At 47.0% G+C, this 19,763-nt stretch overlaps 1 protein-coding gene and 2 long non-coding RNA genes across 6 annotated transcripts in view; 2 read left to right on the top strand and 1 right to left on the bottom strand.

Annotated features, from left to right (window-relative positions):
• The first annotated feature begins 50 nt into the window (after positions 1-50).
• LOC116579768 lies at positions 51-557 on the top strand. Its single transcript, XR_004281411.1, has 3 exons — positions 51-162; positions 246-305; positions 460-557. It is a non-coding gene; the product is annotated as an uncharacterized LOC116579768 (long non-coding RNA).
• A 2,236-nt stretch (positions 558-2,793) lies between these two features.
• Positions 2,794-19,690, bottom strand: LOC116579272. Of its 4 annotated transcripts, none has more exons than XR_004281201.1 (4): positions 18,777-19,690; positions 18,129-18,310; positions 17,376-17,748; positions 2,794-5,608 (listed from the first exon to the last, which is right to left on the bottom strand). It is a non-coding gene; the product is annotated as an uncharacterized LOC116579272 (long non-coding RNA). The 4 variants fall into 4 exon arrangements; XR_004281200.1 differs by having other exon boundaries at positions 18,785-19,690; XR_004281202.1 differs by having other exon boundaries at positions 18,129-18,229; positions 18,785-19,690.
• Positions 16,618-19,763, top strand: part of SHANK1 (SH3 and multiple ankyrin repeat domains 1) — a 55,516-nt gene continuing 52,370 nt past the window's right edge. Inside the window, exon 1 of the mRNA XM_032324383.1 lies at positions 16,618-16,675. The gene's annotated coding sequence lies outside the window, so the exon portion shown is untranslated. The remainder of the gene's footprint in view (positions 16,676-19,763) is intronic.

Here is a 19,763-nt window from a genome sequence, read left to right as displayed (position 1 = left end):
AGAATGCCCTTCTCTCGTCACCACGGCCACCATTCTGGTCTCCCAGGCAACCCCTCTTACGTTCTAGTGGCTGATCTGTCCTCTCTGCCTCAGAGTCCAGGAAAGGAGGAGGAAGGTCAAGCAAGCACGGAGTTCAAGACCATGGCCATGAACTTTCAGGAAGTGAGGAGGGGTCTCGCAGGGGGAGGGAGGTCAGAGGGAGGGAAGGAAAGGAATAAGCCCTGACCTCTGACTGCTCCCCCCAGAACGTAACCCTGGCTATGGCTGTATTCACCATCCTTGCCTCCATCTACTTCTTCAACAAGGTGAGTGGGAAGAGGGTAAGGGTGGTGAGCTGAATCTCTGTCTCTTTGGCCCCAATTTTTTTTTTAAATTTTTTTTCCTTTGGCCCCAATTTTAACCACTTAGCCTCTTCTCCTCTCCCATGCCTCTGTGATTTTCTGTGTCTTCCTCCCTTAGGCTCAGCAATGAGAAGACACAGGATGCCTAATCCAAGAGCATTTGGCCCTGGATCATGACTCTGGCCTCTGAGACCAAATAAATGGACTGAATCAGCACAACCTGTTTCATCCTGGCTGGTCACAGCCTCCCAGGCTCTGTTGGAGGGACAGGTCTCTTGAGACAGCAGGAGGAGGGGGCCAGGAGTCCAGTCTCCTGGGCCTGATAAAGGAGGGGCTAAAGGCCCGGAGTCTCTGGTTTGAGACAGGGAGCCCAAAATTTGAGCTGGGTTTTGAGAGATGAGTAGGAGTCTTTCAGGAGCAGTTAGGAGGAAGGACATTTGTACTCTGGGTGCAAAGGCACAGAGGAAAGGGGCACCTGGGTGGCTCAGTTAAGTGTCTGCCTTTGGCTCAGGTCATGATCCCAAGGTATTGGGATCAAATCCCACAATGGGCTGCCTGCTCAGCAGGGGAGTCTGCTTCTCCCTCTCCCTGTCCCCCTCCCCTCTGCTCATGCTCTCTCTCTCTCTCTCAAATAAAATCTTAAAAAAAAAAAAAAATAGAAGGCACAGAGAGGAGAGAGAGCAGGACTGACTCACCTGGCATCAACACGAACTGCTGCGTACTTCAGCTTCAGAAAACCCTGGTTTTCTTCTCAGTCAGACAAAGGTGAAAATTTTTGTTCAGTGGGCTCTGAAGGCCACAGCCAGAAAAACTTGAGACCAAAGACACAAACTGAGTTTGTCAGGTATCATCTTCATTGTTATATTTTGCAACACATCTTTCTCTTTTCTTAGAAAACTTCTACTCAACCTTCAATACGCACTATTAATGCCCCTTCCTATAGAAGTGTCTAGACCTCCAGACAGTCTGTTACTAGCTCCCTCACTAACCACCTCCTCCCCACTGCCTGCCTTCATCCCCAGCAGATGGAATGCCCTGGGGGACACCCCAGCCTTTGGCTGAGCTTCCTCCACTTTCTTATATGATGAACAATTTTATTTCAACTCAATATCTAAAAGGGCAGTTCCTGAAGAGGGTGACCAAACATCCCGACTTTCGCAGGAAAGGCCTAGCAAATTTCGATTAGGAACGGACTTATAGCCTCACTACAATTTTGCCTCGCGGATTGCAGACACCTTGGGCCAGTTGTTGCAACGTCATTGGTTAATAGCGTCCTCTTTAATTCTCAAAAACGTCCTGATGTAGAGGCTAGTTTTACTTACGGGAAGCCCTGGCTGCAAAACTAGGAGCCACCACACGAGGGAGGTGTTGGACCATTTTCCCAGCCAGAAGTTAGTCCGCCCGGCTCCGTGAGGGAACTTGGCTTGGGCAAACCGAATTCAGAGACCTTCCGGGCGGGCTCCCACCAGGGTTTCTCTCTCCCCGGACCTTCGCCTTACTTCCTGTCTCTAACTTCTAGCTTTCACAGAGGTCCTTTACATCCAGAGCTGACTCTGTCCCTCCCTGCTAGCAGCCTTCCCATGTCCCCCACCTCAGGTGGCCCCCCGCCCCCACGAGTCCCAGCCCTTCAGCTTGGCCTTGGAGTTGTGTAGGACCTGACGTCCCTCTAGTCTTTTTTCTTTTCTTTTCCTTTCCATCTCACCTACACCCTTCGCACAGCTCCCCCGCACCCCGCCCCAGTATATCCTTAACCACATATAACAGAGATAGTAAAAAATGTTATTCCCTTGTGTTTTTGCACATACAAGCTGTGCTTCCCGCCTGGAGTGCCCCTTCCCACCTCTGCTCTGCGTCTGCTTCCTCTAGAAGGCTTCCTAAAACCCCTCCTGCTCCCAGTGTGGCTGCTTGGTCTCCCCTCCCATCCTTGGTGGCCGTGACCAGGGAGCTTGAAAGTGGGGTGCACAGAATAGGATCTGACTCCTAAGGGAGCCCCAGCTTGGGTCTTGGCTGTTAATGCTTATAGAACAACCAAATACAGACAGAGCAGTCGATCTGTGCATGCCCCCCCTCCCCGCCCCCAGGGTTTTCAACCACTTAGTGCTGGGGTTCTGGGTCCCCTGGGAGCTATTAAGGTTGCATTTCTACAACCACAGGCACTTCAGAGGGATGGGGCTCAGCCCGCTGCCCGTGGGGAGCTTTTGAAAGTCCCAGAGACCAGCTCTACCCTGGACCACTTAAACCACAACGCCTGGGGATGGGGCCTGGACATCGATTGGATTTTAAAAGCTCCCCCCGGAGATTGTGATGTGCGGCCAGGTTCAGAGGCGTCTCTGTAATGCATTTTCCCAAGACAAGAAGAGAGGAATTTCCCCGCCCGCCTTGGAGCTCAGTCCACGGCAGCTCCGTGGATACATCAAAAGACTCAGAACGTGAAGCAAAATTTAACCTTTAGTTTAGCAATATTTGGGAGTTTGAAAACAAGAGAAAGACAAAGTAGTTTGTTCCCAGAGCAGGGCACCGGAAGGGCGATGGGGAGGCCCATTTCCCAGGGCAGTGAGAGAAGACAGGCATGATGATAGCCAATGCAGTGCTGAGCCAGAGAAGCTGGTGGCCCAGCGCTGTCCCAGTGTTGCTCTGTTCCATCTGGGGGACCAAGGCGTCCTGGGCTGCATCGAACTTTCCAGTTTGAGCTCCCAGAGCCCTGGATCACAGGAAGCGCTCAGTCCTGGGATAATCAGGCTTGTGGGGGGTCACACTCATTCTAAATTCCTCAGCCATGTCCACAGTCCTGCCTTTACATGCAAGCCCACAGCCCGTGGTCTGTCTCCCTGTCCGTCTGTCTCCCCCGAGCGCTCTTCTTCAGGTTGAGGCTGGTGCTATTTCGGTCTTTCGCTGGAGCTCTTCGTGTTCCTGTCTCTCACTGGGTCTTTGTCTCCATATCTTTTTCTGTCTCCTCTTCCACTTGATCCCTCCTGGCAGCCTGACCTGCCTCTCACCTCCCCTCCCTACTTTGGCTGCCATCTGACGCCCATGTCTACGCAGTCTCATCACGTTTGCACCTGCACGCATCCCCTCCCCTCCACCTCTTCTTCCATTTCACCTCATTTCTCAGGGCTTCTGCATCATCTCCGCCCCCCACCAGCGTGTCTATCCCTCTCTCAGGGTCTCTGTCCCACTTTCTCAGGGTCTTCTGTGTCTCCCTCCACCCGGTCTCTGTCTCCCTCCTCCCTGTCCTCTCTGCATCTCTGTCCCTCTCTCTCCTCCTCTCTCTCTCTCTGCCTCCCCATTCTCCTATATCCATCTCTTGCTGAACATGCACACCCCATATTTTCCAGGCTTGGAGGAGATAGGACCTCCCCTACCCTCCGCCTTCCCCCATACTGTCTCCAACCCCCAGGAATTTCCCTTCAGGTCCTCCCAGGATGACTGGACCTCTCACCCATGTCCTTCTCAGACACTCTCCCTCGGTTCTGCCAAGGGTCTGGCATAGCCTGGAGGCCTGGTCCCCAGGTGTGTAACGCATAGGGTTGAAGCACCCACTACTCACCCTCCCCTGCCCCACCCATGGTGAGCTCCAGTGGTCTGAGCAGCACCCACACTTCCACCATGTCTGGCCTGGGATCCCCTATCCCCACCAGCCCCAGCAGAAGCAGCAGGGTAGTAAAGCCACAGATGAAATTAAGCCTATTTGTCAAAATGGGGAGAGGATCCTGGATTATCTTGGGGGGGGCATATAGTCACTAGGAAGTAGGAGAGGGAGGCAGAAGAGCGAGGGACCCAGAGACCAATCCTGCTGGTTCTGAAGATGGACCAAGGTCCACGAGCCACAAAACAGGGCAATTTCAGAAACTAGAGAAGGAAAGGAAATGGACTCTCCTCTTGAACCCAGTGACCCACCCCAATTTAGGGCCCCCAGAAGTGCAGGATAGATTCATGTGGTTTTAAGCCTTTAAGTTTATAGATATTGGTTACAGCAGCCATTAGAAATGAATACACCCATTTCATAGACCAGCAAATGGAGGTGCTCTGAAGGTCACACAGTTTGAAAGTCAGTAAGTTTGCCTCTGAGGACAGGAGTACAGAGTTGAGGGCAGGCTGCCGGAAGAGGGGGTCTGGACCCAGGATGGCGGCAGGGGAGGCCTGGAGGGTGTGGCAGGCTGTGGGAAATGGAGAGGTTAGTGTCCCATGCTCTGCCAGATTGGAAGGAGATAAGGCAAGGGAGGGTGTCCTGGATTAGAGCCCACTACTAGCCCCTCCCTCCTTCATACTTTCTTCTCTATCTCTGTGGCCTGGCCCCCACTCAGGCCTTCTCCTCTTCCCCAGGACCCTCATGCTCACTTTCTCCTGGCCTCTTTCTGTCCCCCAGGGGACCCCAGAGGGACTCCTCTACATTCAGGGTTGACTCTAACCCTTCTCTGCTCACACACCTCCCATGGCTCCCCGGTGCCCCTCAGCCTGGCCTTCCAACAGACCCCATCAAAGCCTTCAACTCCATCTCTCAAGCCCACCCCCTCTACCCCTTACACCTGGTCCCTGCTTTGTCACAGCCATAACCAATTTGATAGCTCACTGACCATATCCATCTCTGTGGCCAGCCTGCAGCCTCTTTCAGATCAGAGTCCTGGGATGACTCCTCTGGGGTCCCCAGCATCACCCACCACTGGAGGAGGCACATGGGAAGTCCCCATTTTCAAAGAAATGAATAATTCATTACACTGGGCAAGGTCTGGGTCAGCACAAGACCCAGAGGGTGGGGCGGCGCATCATTCATGATAGACCGCATCTCAGGAGCGAGGGACACAGAAGCGAATGAAACAGACAAAGGGGTAGGGCTGTCACCTTGCCCCCCTTCTTCATTTGATTCTGCAGGGACAAGAATGGGAACCAGGAGATCCATAGCACAGCTGGTCGTGTGTGTTGGGAAGGGCATGGCCTCTGGACTCCCGCCACAGTGCTGAGTTTGAACCCGGACCCTGACATCCTGACCCTGACTGGGACCCTGAGCAGTTCAGTCTCTCTACCCCAGCAGGGGTGCGTGAGGATTAGGAAGCATTCTGTGCTCAGTCAACAGGAACAGAAACTACGGTTTTGTTGCCGCTGAGGAAGGAGGGCTTCAGGTGCTGGGAAGGGAAAGGTGTCAAGTGTCAGGGGGTGAGGAGTCTCATGACAGCTATTTTCCGACGTTTGATGACAGTATGTCTGTCTCCCACGGCTAGGAACATCTCAAACCAGGCCAGATTGGGGGCGCCGCCTTCCCTCTCTCCCTGCTGAGAGAAACAGAGGTAGTGATTAAGAGCGAGTAATTGCTTCCCTCCTGCCGGGGAGGTAAATATCTTTCTGCAGGATTTTGCTGTTCAGGACTGTCTTCCCTAGGCTGTGAGCTCCGTGAGGGCAGAGGCCCTGTTCTGGTCAGGGATTCAGAGGATAGCAGAGATTTGTGCCGTGGGCTCCGTCAATACTTGAAGGGACAGACTATTGTGAAGAGGAGGCTGTAGGCTCTGAAAGATAGGGGTTGTTGGCCCCTCCCCTTGGGACATAAGCTCCTCCCCCAGAATGTCAGCCCCTCCCCTTGGGGTATCAGTCCCTCCCCTGAGATGTCAACCCCTCCCCTGGGATGTTAGCTCTTCACCCAGAATTTCACCTCTTCCCCAGGGCTGTTGACCCCTCTCCCAGAATATCAACCCCTCCTCCTGGGGTGTCAGCCCCTCCCTGTACTATGTAAACCCTCCCTCAAAATGTCAGCCCCTGGGGCGCCTGGGTGGCTCAGCGGGTTGGGCCTCTGCCTTGGGCTTGGGTCATGATCTCAGGGTCCTGGGATCCAGCCCCGCATCAGGGTCTCTGCTCTGCGGGGAGCTTGCTTCCCCCTCCCTCTCTGCCTGCCTCTCTGCCTACTTGTGATCTCTCTCTGTGTCAAATAAATAAATAAAATCTTAAAAAAAAAAAAATGTCAGCCCCTCCCCCTGGGATGTTAGCTCCTTCCCCAGAATGTTAACCCCTCCCACTGGCATGTCACCAACTCCTATTGGAATGTTAGCTCCTCCCCCTCAAATGTCAAGCCCTCTCCCTTGAATGTCCCTCTCCAAAGTAGGGATCCTTGTCTCCTTCACCTCTCTGTCTCTAGAGCCTAGAACCATAACGTTCAGCTCACCGGTTCTCAACAATCATGACTGAATGGATTAGTGGGGTCAGTCTTTTCAAGGCCCAACTACCACTTACTCGCTCTGTGACCATTGGTAAGTGGCTTTACCACTCTGACCCTCCAGCTTCCTCATCTGTAGACTAGTCATAATCTAATTATCACTCTGGTAGGGTCGAGATGCCAATTTTGGGTGTCTGTATGTTTATAGAGCGCTGGACAGGGCCTGGAGCACTGGTCACCATCAGTGCCGATGAACTGCCTTTATCTGGGTGAATGAAGCTGTGATCACCTTCTTGGATTCTCATAGAAATTTTATTAAAGAGAGATTTTCAGTCCCCAAAATCCGAGGCTTAGGGCATCCTCCACAAGCCTCTCCCATGGAGGCTGCCCAAGGAAATGCTGTTTCCTTCCCTTGGCCATGCCAAGAAGCAGTGCTCCCTCTGGGTCTCAATCCCACCTTACCAACCATGCGGGGCTCTTCCCAACCAAAGACCACCATCTCCCTGAGGAGGATCCTCAAATGCCTCTAAAACCAGAGTCTCTTGAAAGACTACTTAACCGCATTCATTAGAAAATCAATACAAATTTAAAACTTCACAGGGATCTCACTGGTCTCCTGGGGTGTGTGGGAGGGGAAGGTGGAAGATGGTGACATCCTGGTCATTCTGATGAAGCACAGGAAATGCCCAGCTGGGTGTCCTATGGCAACATGTCCTATGCAACATGCCACACGTCCTCTGGTCTGGACAGTCCCCTAGGAAGAATAAAGAAAAGGAGAAAAATCTTTCTTTTTTGTTGCTGCTTAAGATTTTATTTTATTTTATTTTTAAGATTTATTTAAGAGAGAGAGCAAGAGAGCAAGTACATGAGCCGGGCCAGGGAGGGCGGTACAGGGGGAGAGGGAGAGAGCAACTTTAGCAGACTCTGTGCTGAGCATGGAGCCTGATGCAGGGCTGGATCCCAGGACCCTGAGATCATGACCTCACCCAAAACTAAGAGTCTGAACTTAACTCACTGAGCCACCCAGATGTCCCAAGATCTTTTTTTTTTTTTTAAAGAATGTATTCATTTATTTGACCTCCAGACCACAAGTAGGCAGAGGGCAGGCAGAGAGAGAGAGGAGGAAGCAGGCTCCCTGCTGAGAGGAGAGCCCATGCGGGGCTTGATCCCAGGATCCTGGGATCATGATCCGAGCTGAAGGCAGAGGCTTTAACCCATTGAGCCACCCAGGCACCCCAAGATTTTATTTTTTTAAAACAATCTCTATACCCCATGTGGGGCTTGAACTCACAACCCCGAGATCAAGAGTCATGTGCTCTACCCACTCAGCCATCCAGGCCCCCCTCAAAGTGCTCAAAGAATAGCAGTGGCAACCAAGAATCTTATACCTAGCAAAGCTATCTCTCAAAAGTAAAGGTAAAATAAAGACATTCCTAGATTTAAAAAAAAAACTGAGAGAATCTGTTGCTAGCAGACCTGCCTTACAATAACTACTAAAGGAAGTTCTTCAGGCAGAAGGCAAAGTAATTACAGATGGTAAGGCAAATCCACAGGGAAAACTAGTTAAGGTAACTACATTATTTTATTTTATTTCATTTTCTAAGGATTTTATTTTTAGTAACCTCTACACCCAACGTGAGGCTCAAACTCACAACTCTGAGATCCATAGTCACAGTCTCCACCAACTGAGCCAGCCAGATGCTCTGGTAATTATGTAATTTTAAAAGGCACTATTAATGCAGTTTTTCTCCATTATTCTCTTAACTGATTTTGAAATCAATTGTATAAAATAATCTGCAAAATAACATATCATTGTCCTATAACATGCAGAGATGTAAAATATTTGCCAATATCAACACAAAGGAGGTGGTAGAGGAAAGGTAAGGAAATAACTATGGATAGTAAAATAGTAATAATAATTGTTGGGTTTGTAATATTAATACGTAATGACAATAATACCACAGGAAGAGAGAAAAGAGAATAGAGCTCCATAGGAGTTCCAATTCTCTATCTCACTGGAATTAAGCTAGTATAAATAAGAACCTGATTCCAATCAATTAAAATGTAAGCCCCAAAGCAACGACAAAACAAACAAACAAACAAACAAACAGGGGCGCCTGGGTGGCTCAGTGGGTTAAACCTCTGCCTTCAGCTCAGGTCGTGATCCCAGGGTCCTGGGATGGAGCCCCGCATCGGGTTCTCTGCTCAGCAAGGAGCCTGCTTCCCCCCACCCACCTGCCTCTGCCTACTTGTGATCTCTCCCTCTCTTTGTCAAATAAATAAATAAAATCTTTTAAAACAAACAAACAAACAAAACAAATAGATTAAGAACTCTTCCAAGTCAGTATCAAAAATACAAATCACACAATTTTTGAATGGGCTAGAGATCTGAATAGACGTTTCCCAAAGGAGATATACAAATGGCCAAAAAGCACATGAAAATATCTGCATCATTAGTCATCAGAGAAGTGCAAATAAAAATCACAAGGAGGTAGGTACCACTTCGCATCCATGAGGATGGCTAAAATTAAAAAGTCAGATAATAGCAAGTTTTGGCAAGGATGAGGAGAAACTGAAACCCTCACACACTGCTGGTGGGAGCATAAAATGGGGCAGACTGTGGGAAACAGGCTGGTAGTTCAAAAAAGTCAAACATAGAGTTACCCTGAGATCCAGGAATTCCCCCTCCTAGACAGATTTCCAGGAGAAATAAAAACATACAACCACACAGAAACTGGAACATGAATATTTATAGCAGCATTAAAGGTGTTAACAGTCGCCATCAACTGAGGAATGACAAACAAAATGCAAGATATCCATACAATGAAATGTTATTCAGCCATAAGAAGGAATGAGGGGCTACTCCATGCCACAACCCAGATGAAACTTGAAAACACCACACTAAGCTAAAGAAGCCAGTCAAAAAGACGACACATTTACACGATTCCGTTCATCTGAAATATCCATAATGGGAAAATCTGTAAGATCAGAAAACAGATTCTTGGTTTCTTGGGACTGGGAATGGATGGAGAGATAAGATAATTGCTAAAGCTACAGGTTTGGGGCACCTGGGTGTCTCAGTGGGTTAAGCCTCTGCCTTCGGCTCAGGTCATTCTCAGGGTCCTGGGATCGAGCCCCGCATCGGGCTCTCTGCTCAGTAGAAGATTTATATTTATTTATTTATTTATTTATAAATAAATTCTTTATTTAAAAAAAAAAAGCTACAGGTTTGGTGTTTGTTTGTCTGTTTGTGATGGTGAAATGCTCTCAAATTGACCATGATGATGGTTGCTCATATCTGTATGTACCAAGAGCCGATGAATTGTCCACTTTAGTTGTATGAATTATATGGTATGTGAATCTCAATAAAAGTTTAAAATAATCCAAGTAGAAATTTGCTTACAACTATGTTAGATCTATGACTTTTTGGTGAGGTATTAACATCTGTATAATATTTAATCACACAACCAAGAGCATAGAGTGTCTTTATTTATTTATAAAAGATTTTATTTATTTATTTGACAGAGATCACAAGTAGGCAGAGAAGCAGGCAGAGAGAGAGGAGGACGCAGGCTCCCTGCGGAGCAGAGAGCCTGATGTGGGGCTCGATCCCAGGACCCTGGGATCATGACCTGAGTCGAAGGGAGAGGCTTTAACCCGCTGAGCCACCCAGGCGCCCCTAGAGTGTCTTTATTTTTATTCCAATCATCTTTGTGTCCTTAATTAGAGTTTGTGGCACCTGAGTGGCTCAGTCAGTTAAGCATCTGCCTTCCGCTGGGGCAGGGTCCTGGGATGGAGCCCTGCGTTGGACTCCTTGCTCAGTGGGGACTCTGAACTGTCTCTCCCCCAGTTCATACTCTCTCTCTTAAATGAATAAAATCTTTTAAAAAAATAAAGTTTTCTCTCCCAAAATCTTAATTTTTTTAATGTGTTAGTTCCCAGATGATTTCAAGGTATTTCAGAGGGATGGTGAATATTTTTTTTAAAGATTTTATTTATTTATTTGACAGACAGAGATCACAAGCGGGCAGAGAAGCAGGCAGAGAGAGGGGGAAGCAGGCTCCCTGCTGAGCAGAAAGCCGGTGTGGGGCTTGATCCCAGGACCCTGGGATCATGACCTGAGCCAAAGGCAGACGCTTTAACCCACTAAGCCACCCAGGCACCCCGATGAATGGTATTTTTAATTACATTTCATGGTTGTCTATTGTCGGTGTAAAGAAATGGAACTGATTTTTGTAGGTTAATCTTGGGGGGTTTTTTGTTTGACTTTTTAAAGGTTTTTTTTTTTTTTTTTAAGTAATCTCTATACCCAATGTGAGGCTCAAACTCACAGCTCCGAGAGATCAAGAGTTTCACAATCCACGACTAAGCCAGCCAGACACCCCTCTAGGTTAATCTTGTAATTCAGGACCTTGCTGATATCTCTTACTTGTTCCTACAGCTTTTTAAATAAACCATTAATCAGGATTTATATACAGTACTGTGTTAAGCAACAGCCATGATGAGAATATCCTAATATCATTCTTGCTCTTAGAAGGAAACCATCCAAAATTTTTATGGTGTTTGCTGGAAGCTTTAAAAGGTTAAGAAAAGGGTGCCTGGGTGGCTCAGTGGGTTAAGCCACTGCCTTCGGCTCAGGTCATGATCCCAGGGTCCTGGGATCAAGTCCCGCTTCGGGCTCTCTGCTCAGCAGGGAGTCTGCTTCCTCCTCTCTCTCTCTGCCTGCCTCTCTGCCTACTTGTGATCTCTCTCTCTGTCAAATAAATAAATAAAATCTTTAAAAAAAAAAGGTTAAGAAAATATCCTTTCCCCCCCTAGTTACTGTTTTAATTTTCACTCATAAATATATATAAAACCTTACCAAATTATTTCTCCATGTTGACTGAAATCATTACATTTTCCTCCTTTTTCTATTAGTGAATTATACTAAAAGAATTTTTTTTTTAATTTTGAACGACCCTTGCTAACTAGCATAAATCCTACCCCATCATGATGAATTATGATACAGTGTAGGATTTCGTAGGCTATTACGAGATGTAGGATTTTTGCACCCACATTCACAAATTAAATGGACCTATAATTTTCTTTTCTTGTACATGTTCCTTATCTGGTTTTAGAATCAGCGTTGCATTAGCTTCCAAAAATGAACTAGACAGATTCTACATTTCTATTTTCTGGAATAATGTGTATAACATAAAAATTAGCCATTTCTTGAATATTTGATATCAGTCACCTAGAAGACCATCTGTGCCCCTGGAGATTTTTTGAGAGAGAGAGAGAGAGAGAATGGAAATCTTTGACTCTAACTTTGTATATTTTAGTAGTTACTGGTTTACTGAAGTTTTTGATTTTTGCATAATTTGGGGCATTTTATATTTTTCTAATGATTTAACCATTTTATCTACATTTTTAAATGCTGGCCCATAGTTGGTTATAGTACTATCTAATTACATTTTTATTTTTTATTTTTTAAAGATTTTATTTATTTATTTGACAGACAGAGATCACAAGTAGGCAGGGAGGTAGGCAGAGAGAGAGAGGGGGAAGCAGGTTCCCTACTGAGCAGAGAGCCCGATGCAGGGCTCAATCCCAGGACCCTGACATCATGACCTGAGCCGAAGGCAGAGTTGAGCCACCCAGGCGCCCCTCTAATTACAATTTTTAAAGTTTATTAATTTATTTTTAAGTAAACTCTACACCCACCAAGGGGCTCAAACTGATGACCCCAATACTAAGAGTTGCATGTTCCATGACTGAGCCAGCCAGGTGACCCTAATTACTTTTTATATCTCAGTCCTAGCTATAATTATCCACTTTTATGGTTTGTATTTTATTTGGAGCCCCTCTCTCTTTTTCTTATTCAGTTTTGCCAAAAGTCAATCGATGTCAGTAACTTTTTCTAAAATCAACATCTTGTTTTGTTAGACTTTTCTCCCCTCTTTCATTCCATTGATTTCTGCGCCCCCTTTTTTTAGTCACTTGTTTTGCTCTTGTTCCTGTGGATTTGCTTTATTGCTGATTTTCCCACTGTTTGCTTTAGATTGTTTGTTCATTATAGAAACTGTTTGCTTTAGATTGTTTGTCCATTATTGGATCAAGTTTTTATCAAATGCTTTTTTTCCATCTGTGGTGATAGTCATCTGGTTTTCCTCTGTTAACCCATGTATGTGGAGAATCAATCAATTGATTAAAGCAGATAGTAGTATTTTATTTAGGACTTTTTTGATTCACGAGAGAAATAGACTGTGGTTTTCCTTGTTTATGCTGTGCTTGACCATTTTTTCAGATTCTATTTTTTAAAATAATCTCTACACTCAGCATGGGACTTGAATCCAAAACCCTGAGATCAAGAGTTGCCCACTCCGCGGACTGAGCCAGCCAGGTGCCCCGTCTTTGACTGTGTGTGTGTGTGTGTGTGTTAATATTGTAGTAACCTCATAAAATGAGTTGGGGAGTGTTACTTCTTTTCCTAATTGCTGGGTGGGTTTATGCAAAGTTGTAATGACTTGTTCCATGAAACATCATATAAAGCAATGGTTACTGAGACAGGATGGTCTTGATGCTGGCTTAAACAGGTGAATCGATGTGCGGAACAGAGAGCCCCATAAAAGACCCACAAGTACTAAAATATAATGAGGCAGGAACCACAGAGAATCGGAAAAGGTTAACTATTTAACAAAGGCTGTTGAAATCATTGTTTATCCTTAGGGGGAAAGTGAAATTGGATTTCTACATCACACCTCACAAAAATCAACTTCAGGTGGACTGAAGACTTTCGTGTGGAAGGGAAAACTTTAAGAATGCAAGAGAAAGGGCACCTGGGTGGGTTAAAGTCTCTGCCTTCAGCTCAAGTCATGATCCCAAGGTCATGGGATGGAGCCCCACATCGGGCTCTATGCTCAGCAGGGAGCCTGCTTCCCTTCCTCTCTCTCTGCCTGTCTCTCTGCCTACTTGTGATCTCTGTCTGTCAAATAAATAATAAATAAAATCTTAAAAAAAAAAAAAAGAATGCAAGAGAATATGGTTCGCCCCTCAGGGCAGGGAAGGCTTTCTTAAGGGACTGCATGATACTATAATGACGGACACATGCCATTATACGTTTGTCCACACTCACTGGAGGCACACCACTGAGAGTGACTCCTTCAGGTAAACCTTGAGGGGTACTGATGTGTAGGTTCAACCATTGTGGCAAATGTACCCATTCTAGTGGAGGATGTTGATGGGAGGAGGTTATGCATGTGTGGGGGTGGGGTATGTGGGAAATCTCCCTACCTTCCTCTCAACCTTTTTAAAAAAAATTATTTATTTATTTATTTGAGAGAGAGCAAGAGAGATCACAGAGGGAGGAGAGTAGACTCCCCACCCGGGCAGGGCTCGATCCCAGGACGCTGAGATCATGACCTGAGCCCAAGGCAGAAGCTTAACCGCTTGAGCCAGCCAGGTGCACACCCCCACCCCGCCCTCACCTTCCTCTCAATTTTGTTGTAAACCTAAAACTGTTCTGAAAGAAAGAAGGAAAGTAAGACTCTTAGTTAGGGGCGCCTAGGTGGCTCAGTGGGTTAAAGCCTTTGCTTTCGGCTCAGGTCATGATCTCAGGGTCCTGGGATCAAACCCCTGCAGTCCTGGGATGGAGCCCAGCATCGAGCCCAAGCCCTGCATCGCATCTGGGTTCTCTGTTCAGGAGAGAGCCTGCTTCCCTTCCTCTCTCTGTCTGCCTCTCTGCCTACCTGTGATCTCTGTCTGTCAAATAAATAAATAAAATCTTTTAAAAAAAGAAAAGACTCTTATTTAAAAACAAAAACAAAAACCTTGGGGTGCCTGGCTGGCTCAGTCATGGAACATTCTACTTCTGATCTAGGGGACTGTAAGTATGAACCCCATGCTGAGCCTAGAGATTACTTAAAGAATAAAATCTTAAAGAAAAAAAAAAGCTAGCTGCATCTATAGCTGCATATAGTAAAATATGGTAATGGGCTAGATTTTTGCCCCTCACCACAGATTCCTATGTTGAAGCCCAGCACCTTAGAATGTGACTGTATTTTGAAATAAGGTCATTAGAAAGAGAGAGCACAAGCAAGGGGAGTGGGAGAGGGAGAAGCAGGCTTCCGGCTGAGTAGGAAGCCTGATGCCAGGCTCCATCCCAGGACCCTGGGATCATGACCTGAGCCGAAGGCAGACACTTAACCTACTGAGCCAGGTCCCCCAAATTAAGGACTTTAAAACGAAGCCCTTAGAGTCGGCCCTAATCCAAGCTGATTGGTATCCTTCATAAGAGGACATCTGGACACAGAGAGAGACACCAGAATGCCTAAGCACAGACAGAAGAACGAGTGAGGACACAAAGAAAAGGCAGCCACCTGCCTGCTGACACCTGCATCTTCAACTTCCAGCTTCCAGGATGGTGAGAAATACCATTTCTGTTGTTTGAGCTACCCTGTCTTTAGTACTTCGTTACAGCAGCTCTAGAACACTAATGCAGATATTGTTGCTACAAAGCTCAAAAACAGGCAAAAAGAAATCATATGCTGTTTGGGGACGCATATATACGCGCCAAAGTAATCACGGAAATTGAGTGAAGTTTAGACGTGATTCAGGATCGTGGTTACAGGTGGGCATGAAGGAAAGAGGAGTAAATAATAATGTCCTAGTATTAAATCGAATGATAAATTAATGGGCGGTCTCCCTGTACCTCAGTCCTTACACACAGATTATTTTGCATGTACCCACCATTGCCCAAAAGATTGTTTTGAAAGCAGAGCTGGTGTTCTACTTCCCGCCACCTCTGTCCTCCAAATCCACCCCAGCTCTGGCTTCCTGCCCGGAAGGTTGCCAGGAGCTGTCACGGCTCAGGGTTAGAACCCAAAGTCCAGTTGCGTTTGGAGTAGGTGGAAATAGACTGAGAAGGGAAGGTTACTTGCCTCCTGCAAGAATTTCCAAAACCAGGCTCATGCTGCCATCTGGCCTGGCTCACACAACCACCTGTGCTTTGGAAAAAAAGCGACTTGCTGCTGGAATGACAGAGGCTGGCATTTTAAGAGGCGGTGGTAGCTTGGGGCTGGAGCAGAGAAGAGGTTGTTCAAATGAATGAATAAAGAACATGGGGCTGGCACGGAAAAGCCTGTAGAAGCCAGGAGGGGGCCATGTTCAAAGTGAACCACTGAGGACAGAAACAGGACCTAAAACAAAAGCAATCATTCCATGCTCTTCATGCTTCCCTCAACTGACCATAAGGAGGAAGGACACACTTCACCTCATATATTGTGGCGGAGAATGAGTACCCTGGGTCGGATCACCATGAGGAAACGTTAGGCAAACTCAAGGGAGGAACTCCTACTTAAAAAAAAAAAAAAAAAGGTTGGGTTGTTCTTCCAAAATGTCGATATCATAAATATGGAAATGTTCCAGATTCAAGGAGATGTGACAACAAAATGCAATCCCTGAGCCCAGACTAGATCCTGAACTGGAAGGGGAAAGTGCTGTGAGAGAGCATTTGGGTCAACTGATGAAACTGATAGCTCAAGACATTAGATAAAAAGAATCAGTAAATGTTATGTTTATTGAGGTTGAGGATCGTGGATAAATAAGAGAGTATCTCTGTTTTTAGGAAATACACACAGAAGTATTCAGGGGTAAAGGGCGACAGTGTATGTAACTAAAACATGCTTCAGAAAATAGATGCACATACTGAGAAACTAAAACCAGCTCGGACTGTAAACCTCTGCCTACCATTTATCTACACACACAGATAAGGTTCGGGGCAGAGTTAATGGGCAACATTTTTCCCAGGGATACGCGGCATCTGTGAAGGGTCCTACCACCTGCTTTGTGAGCAAGGACTGCTCTCTTACTCACTGAGGAAGTTTGTTCTCTAAAATCACAGGCTTTTCAAAACTTTGTTGTTTGAAAGTCTATCTGTAGGAATGGAACTTAGCCCACTTTTCCCGGAAGATCTACGTCACTTTGACACAGACAAGAAGCCTCAATTTCCAGCCCCGATGAAGAGCTTTATATAGAGTTTCTGGGCATAGCATGCCACGTTTATCTTAACTTTGTAGTTTCCAAGGAAACAGGATCCTGAGTCCACTTTGCAGTCCATAACTGTTGACTCATTTATACACATCCCTGCTTTGCTCTGAAGCTACCAAACCACAGTTTCACTCAAATTTCACCAAATTCTTCTCTTCCCCCGAATGCCGTAAGTTGATCACAGCTTCTCTTTTGGGATGTGGTCTCCTTCCCTGCAACTGGTCAGTAAACCTGATTTTAATTTGTTCCTGCTAATTGGTTTAGGACGGACGGGTGGGTGTTGGATGGATGGATGGATGGATGGATGAATAAGTAATGATAAATCCAAAGCAATGGGGTAAGATGTTAACAATAGATAAATCTGGGTAGAAACTATTTGTGTTTGGGCAGGTTATCTGTAAGCTTGAGATTATTTCCAAACAAAAAGTGTGTGTGCTTTTTTTTTTTTTTTAAGAGAAACTAAGTTTAGTTTGGACTAGTATTTAGCCATTTTTTTCGAGGCCAAGGAAGAATTTTTGTGTCGTATTTTATGTTGTAATTTAGTACATATTCAAGATACTCACATTTTGAGAAATTTTCTTCCCATTTTCTACGCATTTTCATGTTTTCTATGCACTTCTGTTTTAAAAGACGCTTATTACCAATTTACAATTATCCGTGGAAATTCACCTGTATTTTTAAAAACTCTTGGAAAGGTCTGAGCACTGGTTACAATCTAAGCCTAAACGAATGTCAAGGCTTTGACTTTGGGTTTTTCTCCCCGTTGACGCGTAACGGGACTACATTTCCCAAAACACCTTTGGGGCGAGGCCCGGCGGGGTTGGCGGGGGAAGGGTGTGAGCTGTGATTGGAGACGGTCAAGTTCCTACCTGTCACTTGGGAGAAGGGGGCGGGATTTTTCGAGAGGACTTCCATGAGGTTCCCGATGGCTGCTGGGAAACGTGGTTCTGGGAAGAATGGAAAGGCCTGCCGCTCGGACTCCTGGGACTTGTAGTCTTGGCAAACTGGTGACGACCGGGTTTTTCCTCCGCTGGGTCATCTCAGGGATTGGGCCCTTCCTCCACCACCGCCCTGGAATCTCTTCATGCATCGATCCCAGGCAGCTGCTGAGACCTTCTCTGGTCCGCGTCTCCGAGCTCTCTAACCGCAGGTGCTCCGCAGAGAGTCAGGGGGAGGGCATTGGCAAACGCTGGTCTTTAGCAGGCCTAGGAGGGCTTCTAGGAGGTGAGGGGGGCAGGGTCCCTATGAACAGAACTGAGTCAGGAATCAGTCCAAAATGCATCGTACAGGGGAGCTGATCTGATGCTTAAACAATCCTTGCAAAACGCCCTTCACCACCATCCCACGCTCCCACCTCTGTGTGGATGTAATTCTGTGTCCAGGCTTAGTATGACAATGACCAAACAGTGACACCTAGAGTAATGGACGTTGTGATAAGGAAAGCCCCCAAGTATGTGGGAGCCCAGGGAAGGCTCGGACTCAGCCTGGGGGAGGGCAGGGAGATAGAGAAGCAGAGATCGAACTCATCTCAAGGTCCCAAACATGGCACCATATAGGCGTCTTCCTTTCCATAAGGAGCTCCCCTATGCCTGGGGATGGTGGGGGCACAGAGTTGGTCATACCCAGCCCTGTCCAGCGAGGCTCCCTGGTCTGGCTCATCGGGGCTTACTTAGCTCAGAAGAGAACTCAGCATTTATGAACATCACAGGGGCACCATACCCTACTGGGGGAAGGGGAAGCAGGTTGTTCAGGGTGACACACTGGCCAATTCTTGAAAGAAGCTGTACATATGCAAAGGCAGCATCTGGATAGAGCATGCAGAGGGGGAGGTTAAAATTGCCACGTGAGAGTCAGATCTGGTGTTGTAAAGACTCCTCTGTGTCCAGCACTCTAAGAGGTAGACACTCTTACCCGGATTGTACAGATGGGGGCACTGAGGCACAGGGGTTATATCTAACTTTATGTGCCTCGTAGGTAAGTGGCCAAGATAGGATTAGAACCCGGGACGTCTGGCTCCAGAGTCCAGGCAGGTAACCACTGACCTACTCCGTATTTACCCACCCACTTTCCAGAATGTCAGGTGTGTAATGGTGGGCCCCTTCCAGGCAGTAGCAGTTACCCATGTCTACCTAATATGCCCTCTGGTCGCCTAGAAGACAACCTGATGTCTTCCCCGACCCCAGGAAACAAGTTCAGAGGAAGAATAATTTTAAGCAAGGTCTTCAGTCCCCCAATTGAAGCTTTCCTGACTAGAGCCCCTGCCCCCTCACCCCCTCACCATTCCCCATTCTGTTACTTCTATAGGGGCTGTGGGGCTGAGAAATGACAGGGGTGGAGATGACAGGGATGGCTCATTCCTCCCACTCGTGGATCCAGTGGTGACATTTAGGCTGGTGGTACCATGGTGAAGGAGAGGCAGGGATATAAGGACAGACAAGGTCACAATACATTTCCTGGGCTCCATGATGATGTCAGGGTCAGGCCCGTGTTGCCACTGTTGGGAGGGGGAGTGAGAGGGGGCTGGGTAATTCCAAAAGAAGAGCTCCTCCTCCAAAGAGTGCTGTCCTCAGTGCTGAGGCCCAGGTTGGCCCACTCCTGAGTATTCTGACTCAGGGAATGAAGGTATGAAAAAGGTAAAGAAAGGTAGCATGTGATTCACGTTCAACCATTTTCAAAATGCTCACTTTCCTGGGCTCCCCAAAACTTTCCAAGAGCTAATACAAGGCGGGATGATTATTCCCATGTTCAGGTGAGGAAACTGAGGCTCACAGAGGAGGGACTGGCTTATGGCCTCAGAGGCAGGGAGTAGAGAAGGAAACACTGGGAGGGAGCCTAAATTCCCTCAGTATAGGTTAAGCTTGCGTCTCAACACATGCCCTGGGGGTAGGGACCATCTGGTGGAAAGAGTTTGAGATAAACCAACTAAAGAAAATTAAAGGGGCTATTTCCTGCAGGACTTGTCAGAGCCTTTAGCTCCTTTGTATTTCCCAGATCTCTTTAACCAGGACCAAGGCAAAGGCCTGGACAATGACTGACAGACCCTGTGTCCCAAAGGCCTGAGTGGGACACAACAGGAGTAGACGCGTCAGCAGCACGTGCACACGTGCACTCCGGGCATCTATGTGCAGGAGCAGATGATGTGTATACATTTGTACATGTGTTATCCATCACTCTGATTCTGGGGTTCAAACGATACCTGTAAATGCGGAACAGGACAGGCATCCAAAGGCCAGGGTCTTGCCCTTCCAGGCTTGCCT

Source organism: Mustela erminea, chromosome 19 (assembly GCF_009829155.1).
Source record: "Mustela erminea isolate mMusErm1 chromosome 19, mMusErm1.Pri, whole genome shotgun sequence".
NCBI lineage: Eukaryota > Metazoa > Chordata > Mammalia > Carnivora > Mustelidae > Mustela > Mustela erminea.
This window is presented reverse-complemented; position numbering and strand designations above follow the sequence as displayed.